Here is a 7,417-nt window from a genome sequence, read left to right as displayed (position 1 = left end):
CACTACCCGTACAATCTCACTAATAAACAATTCTGCCAACTTTTCATATCCATAAGTAATCTTAACTAGCAGAAAATGGGTTGATTTTGTCAACTTGTCAACAATCACCCATATCGAATCATAACCCTCCTGACTCCTAGGCAATCCTTTCACAAAGTCCATTGTGATCCTTTCCCACTTCCATTCTAGAATCAACAGTTGCAACAATCCAGGAGGTTTCTAGTGTTCATCCTTTACCCTCTAACAGGTCAAACACTTAGAAACAAAATCTGTTATATCAGCCTTCATCCTATTCTACCAATAACACACCTTAAGGTCTTTATACATCTTGGTGGAACCTGGATGCATTGTGTAAACTGTCTGATGTGCCTCTACCATCAATTCTCTCCTCAGATCATCTACATCAGGTACACAAAGCCTATTCATATATCTCAGCACATCATCATCACCTATCACTAAACCTGCAGCTTTACCCTACTCAACCTCATTTCTGATCCTAAGTTCTTTCTTCTGAGCTGCTTTTATCTTATCAAACAAATCTGACTTAACCTGAAAATGAGCAATCATTGCTCCAACTTCACTAAGATCAAATCTAACTCCTTCATCCACTAATTCATGCAGCTCCCTAATTAGAGGTCTTTGTACCTCTTAAATATGAGCTAAACTTCCTGATGATTTTCTAATCAAAGCATCGGCAACTATATTTGCCCTACCTGGGTGGTACTGTATGGTACAATCATAATCCTTCAGCAGTTCCATCCATCTCCTTTGCCTCAGGTTTACATCCCTCTGCTGAAAGATGTATTTCAAACTCTTGTGATCTGTAAAGATCTCACAAGTTTCACTATACAAATAGTGCCTCCAAATCTTCAAAGTAAAAATTACAACCGCCATCTCTAAATCATGTGTAGGATAGTTCTGTCCATGCTTCTTTAACTGTCGTGAAGCATAAGCAATAACTTTGCCATGCTGCATTAGAACACATCCTAACCCCACTCTTAAAGCATCACAATACATTGTGTAACAACCACTAGAACCTAATGGTACTGCTAGAATATGCGTTGTAGTTAATCTCTTTTTCAACTTTAAGAAACTTTTCTCACAAGCTTCAGACCACTAAAACTTAACTCTTTCTGCGTTAGCTTAGTCAATGGTGTAGAAATCCGAGAAACGTTCTCCACAAACCTCCGATAGTAGCCGACCAAACCTAAGAAACTTCTAATCTCTGTCGCCGAAGTAGGCCTAAGCCACTGTTTAACTGCTTCAATCTTTTGAGGATCAATCTCAATCCCATTCCTTGACACTACATGCCCACTAAATGCTACACTCTCCAACCAAAACTCACTCTTTAAGAACTTGCCATACAATTGATGATCTCGCAGAGTTTAATGCATCATTCTCAAGTGCTGCTCATGCCTCCTCTCTAGACCGAATACACCAAAATATTATCAAATAAAAACTATCAACAAATCGATCAATAAACTGGTCAAACACTCAAATCATCAAATCCATAAACTTGCTGGTGCTTCGTCAAAACCCAAAAGACATCACTAAAAACTCATAATGACCATACCGAGTTCTAAAAGTTGTCTTCGAAATATCTGCCTCCCTAATCCTTAACTGATGATACCCAGATTCAAAGATCAATCATAGAAAAGAATTGAGCTCCTATAAACTAATCAAACAAATCATCTATACGAGGGATGGGTATCTATTTCGAACTGTCACCCGATTCAGTTGCTTATAATCTATACATAACCTAAATGACCCATCTTTCTTCTTCACAAATAACACTAGGGCTCCCCAAGGGGACACACTTAGTCGGATAAACATTTTATCCAACAAATCCTGCAGTTGCTCATTTAGCTTCCTCAATTCTATTGGCGCCATTCTATATGATGCCATTAATATTGGTTTGGTACCCGAAACCAAATCAATACAAAACTCAATCTCCTTATACGGAGGCAATCCAGGTAAGTCATTGGGAAAAACATTGATAAACTCCCTAACTATAGGGACTTGATCTAATTGAGGAACTTCTTTCTCTACATCAACTATATATGTTAGGTAGCACTTAATTCTTTTTCGAGCCATTTTCCTCGAGATAGCCGATAACATAATTGATGGAGACCCAATCTTATCTCCTTGAAATACCAACCCAACTTCTTCATCTGGATCAAACATTATTTTCTTACCCCAACAATTTACCAAAACCCTATGTTTTGCCAACCAATCCATTCCTAAAATCACATCAAAATCAACCATATTTAAGACATTTAAATCTCCTATAAAGATCTTATCTTTAATCTCTATTTCACAATCCAGATACATATACTTCACTAATATTAATTCATCTAAGGGATTAGAAATTAAAAATTAGGGATTTTAACAAGGTTGGTTGTTATATACTAACCTCATGGAAAAATATGAAGACACAAATGAATGAGTTGCACCCGTATCAAACAAAAATTTTTGCTCCAAACATGAAGAATACCTGAAACAACTGTGTTGGATGCTTGAGCATCCTACTGAGTCAAGGTAAAAACTCTGACATGCCCTTGACCCTGTTGTATCTGACCTCTATTACCTGCACCTCGACCTCTCTAATCACGGCCACCAAAACCTCTACCCCCATGAGCCATAGACTGGCTCGTCGATGGTGCCTGAATAGGATGCTGGACTGAAGTAGATAACCCTGAAGTGGACAACTGTCTCCTCGGGCACTCTTTAATCTTATGACCTATCTGGCCATAACTAAAACAAGCCCCACTCCTTCTGTATCACTCTGCACTGGTATGACCTCCTTCACAATGCTGACATAAAGAACTATCCACAGGTGAAACAAATGAACTACGAGGTGTAGTTTGAACTAAACTCTAAGTACCACTACTGCCACTCTAACTGTTTGAGCCACTAACTGACGGTCTCTGTATAAACCTCCTCTGAACCCATGAGCCCTGACAACCACTTCGTCCCCTAAACTAGCATATACTTAATCCTTATTTGCCTAAAAAGACTGACCTCTTCTCTAGGCCTTTTAGACTGGCCAACAATCATGTCCTCTATTTCTCGCGCCTCTATCAACCTGACGCTATTAACAGCTGAGGAGTAGGATGGAAACACCTATGACACCATCACCTTATACATAAAGGATTTGAGTCCTCTAATGAACCTCTTCACCATCCACTCCTCAATGGGTAGAAGATGTTCTACATACCTAGATAGCTGAGTGAACTTCAGATCATACTTATCCACTGTCATATATGCTCCCTTGAGATAGCCTCTCAAACTTATAAAGTCGAGCATCCTTGACGCTCTGAGGGAGACACCTATCTAAGAAGATGGAGCTAAACTCCTTTCATGTCCACTGAGCCTCTATTGGCCTTGCTCTTTTCCTATACTCAAACCAAGAGATCGCCATATCTCCTTCCAACTTGAACGATGCCAAACTCACAACTCGATGGTCTGTACATCCCAAAGCTTCACAGCGTCGCCAAATATCATCTAGGATCCTCTGAACTGTCCATCCCAATAAAAATAGGAGGTGCCAACTTCATGAAGTCATTCAACGACACATTAACTCCCTGAACAATATGGGATGTCGAGGGTACATCTTTATCCCTTCTTCTATCTCTCTCAATAGTAAACTCTATCCAGGTCCGCACAACCTGGTTAAGTTACTGAAACTCTGTAACAGTCTCAGGGTCAGCTACCTCCATACCTGTTTCATCAACCATATTTTCCTATCTCTTGAGGCTATTCCTCCACTGGTGGAGGTATCTCCTCAACATGTTAAGGCACGAGTGCACCGTGCCTCCTTCTCTACCTTGCAGTTCTTAACCACACATAGGGACATTATCCTGATCATCATATACTCTAATAGTATTAGTTATTCGTCTATTCCTCAACATTTCCTAAAATAAAAGTGAGAGCACTTAAGTCATGCTAGAACAATAGCATGATAATTATCACAGAATTATAGGAAAGCATATTTATCACAAGGAAGAAGACATGCTTGATGAGAATTCAAATTTTCAAAAATAACAAACAAGACGATACAAATCCTAATGCTCCACTTGTTATGAAATTAATTGTACTATTGTTTCTTTAACCTAAAGCTCTGATACCAAGTTTTTTACAACCCGAATCTCGGATCCATGACCGGCATATAGGCAAGGTTCCCCTCCAAGGTTCCATACCTATGTGAACCCAAACTTACATACAAATTTATCCTTCAAAACTCGTTCTGAGTTCAACGCAACACTAATAACAAAACTAACTTCATAATATAATGTAATTGTCTTAATACAAGAGTTAATATAATTCATAGTTTTGGAGCAGTAACTTGACATAAAAGGAATGTACAAATTACAACCAAAAAGTAAGTTCGGAAGGTTCAACAAAAGTAACTTCCTATCAAGCTATAAGCCTGAAAAAAATAATTATGAGAGGGTGAGTTCAACAACTCAGTGAATAGATAATATTAAATATACACACACAAGGTAATACAACAATGAGAATATATATACAATTATAGCTCTAGGTTCTTATAGGAAGGTTTCTCAAATAGACCATAACAAGAAGATCATATGGTAAAGCTCGTCAGAAAAATCAAAATGCAATGAGCATGAGGCTCCTTACTATAAGATGATCAGTCCACACAGGTTGGTGATTCCCCCAACCAACTAAGGTTCAGATACGATGTGCATAAAGACTAACATTACCCTGTTAGCATGGATATTCTGACTAATATATCATAGGTTCATAATCATAATCAAACAAACATATTCATATCTCAAAGTTCAACTCATGACATCAATCAAATGAGAAGCTATCAATTCAAAAGTCAATTCAAAATATATACTGGTTCATATCAAGATTCAGATTCAATAATTGATCATGCTTTATCATAACAAGGATAATAATATATATATATATATATATATATATATATATATATATATATATATATATATATATATATATTATCAAGAAGCATGATCCAATTCATATTAACAAATCAAATATTTATAATATTTCTCATGCATATGAAAAATTATCCACTCACTTGACTCAAAAGCAAACTGCACTCAAAAGTTGATACCGAAGGAAATCCTATTGACATCCCGCCGATAGAATATCAGGATTATCTGAATACAAAGGAGACATATTCAAGAACAACTCGAAAGAAAATTTAACCTATTTAATACACTTAACTAAGTGTGTATTCCGTAACCCTATATGTTTTGAACTAACTAGTTAATTTTTTCAAAACCCAAAATTTAAACGGTTTTCCCAAAATTCAATCTATAATAAAACAATATATAAAATTGCTAATAATTCACTAAATAATCCTTAATTATTCATCAAACCAATCTATAAAAGCTAATATTACAGCTAGGGACTAATCTGGAATTTATCATATTTTTTTGGCCAAATTGTAACTTTCGTCTAATTGGAGGACCAAACTAAAAATATCATAAATTCATGACTATAGTGTAATTTTGTCCATAATTCATCCTAATTTCTGTCCAGAACCTCTAATTATGCTCCAGGGACCATTTTGGAGTTTTTTTCAAATTGTAATTTTTATCGAATGGAGGACCAAACTAAAATTTGTCATAAATCCATGAATATACTGAAATTATGACCATAATTAATCCTCAATTATGTCCAGAATATCTCATTATGCTATAGGGACCATTCTGGAATTTTACCAAATTTTTAGGGTCAAATGGTAATTTTTGTCAAATTGGAGGACCAAATTGAAAGTGTTAAAATTACATTACTATACAGTAATTCTGCCCATAATTCATATTTTATTCTGTTCAGAATCTCGGAATATGCTTCAAGGACAATTTGTATTTTTTCAAAGTTTGGGGACTAAACTGTAATTTTTGCAAATTGAGGGACCAAATTGAATTTTCATCATCTTCAACCTCAAACCCATAATTTTCACAGATTACCTACTGTTACCCCCTGATTTCTAACACAAATTCACCATTCAAACAAAACTATAACTCAAAATCATCATTTTTATCTACAATCTCTCAAATTCAACTTAACAATTCATTACCCACAATAATCAACCATAAAACATTCAAATTAATTCATCTATAAATCTTAAACACAATTCTCAAAACCCTAACATTCATCAAAACCAAAATTTAAACTTCAATAACACATATTTATACATTTAACAATCTAAATCTTACTTTTAAACTTATTTTCTCTAACTCCCTTTTCTTTTCCCTTCTTTTCCCTTCCTTTCTCATCTTCTTCTTCTTCTTCCTCCCTTCTTTTTTGCCTGTTCGCTCTTAAAATTTTCAGATCTCTTTTTTTTTTTTTCTATTTACATTTATTAAGTTTGTTAAATTACTACAATACCCTTCATTTATTTATTCCTACGTCTAAGTCTTCAAGGGCTTTCTAGCCTTTTCCTATTCCTTTAATTCAAAACAATACAACTACCCTCCAAACAAAATCTGCTTCAGGCTGAGTTGATCGCACATTGACTTTACTAAATGGCTGAGATGGGAAAGCACTCAAGAATGCCTTGGAGACAATTGTGGATACAGCTCCTGCGAACAGAATTCGTACTCCTTGCATTGCAAAGACAGCTGCAATGAATGCTCCACGAGTTTTTTGAATGGCATATTCAGACATAATCACAGGTGAGAGCGGATAGTCTCCTCCAATCCCAAAACCAAGCCAGAACCGGAAGAAGCAGAGACTTCCGATAACACTTGTAGCTGTGGACCCGAAGGAAAGGCCAGAAGCTAAGGCGCACCCCACCATAGTAACTGGAGTGATGCCGTAAACTTTCTTCCTACCAAGTTTATCCCCAGGCCACCCAAAGAAGAGTTGCCCTGCTAGGGTTCCACATTAAGCAACTCCAATTATCGCATTGTTGATGTTTACCGGAAGCTTACCAGGGGCGCCTTTAGCTGGGTCAAAGTAGTATAGGCGGCCGATAAGCTTGGTTACAGCGGTGATGCAAAAGAGATCATGAGCATCAGTGAAAAATCCTATACCCGCTATAACAATTGCGTTGAAATGGTAGAGTTGGGTCTTGGCATTGTCAAGAGCTGAAAAGACAGCTCGAGTTCCGTCTGACATGCTTGGGGTAATAATTTCTCCTAGCTGATTTGAGAAGTGGAGATGTGTTTGAGATGCACAGGGAGTCAATGCATAATATAAGGCAGGGAATTGAGCGTGTCAGGGATGGCGGTTTTTGTCCTGTATGGATGCAGGACACTGGTAACACAAGAAATTCTCGTTGTGGCTAACGTCTTTATTTATAAAAAGAAACCCATCATTACCAAGACATCAAGATGAAGAAAGAGAGATAAACACTCTTTGCCTTGGCTGTTAGTCTTAAGATTCTTTATTCCCAGGACACATCTCAACTTTGCAA

The 7,417-nt window shown here is 36.8% G+C and overlaps 1 pseudogene; it reads right to left on the bottom strand.

Moving 5' to 3' along the window:
- LOC118034635 (low affinity inorganic phosphate transporter 8-like) overlaps positions 1-7,119 on the bottom strand; it is a 9,225-nt pseudogene extending 2,106 nt beyond the window's left edge.
- Between the last annotated feature and the right edge of the window lie 298 nt (positions 7,120-7,417).

Source organism: Populus alba, chromosome 19, assembly GCF_005239225.2.
Source record: "Populus alba chromosome 19, ASM523922v2, whole genome shotgun sequence".
NCBI classification, from domain to species: Eukaryota; Viridiplantae; Streptophyta; class Magnoliopsida; order Malpighiales; family Salicaceae; genus Populus; species Populus alba.
The sequence above is the reverse complement of the archived record's forward strand: the minus strand, read 5'-3'. Positions and strand labels throughout refer to the sequence as shown.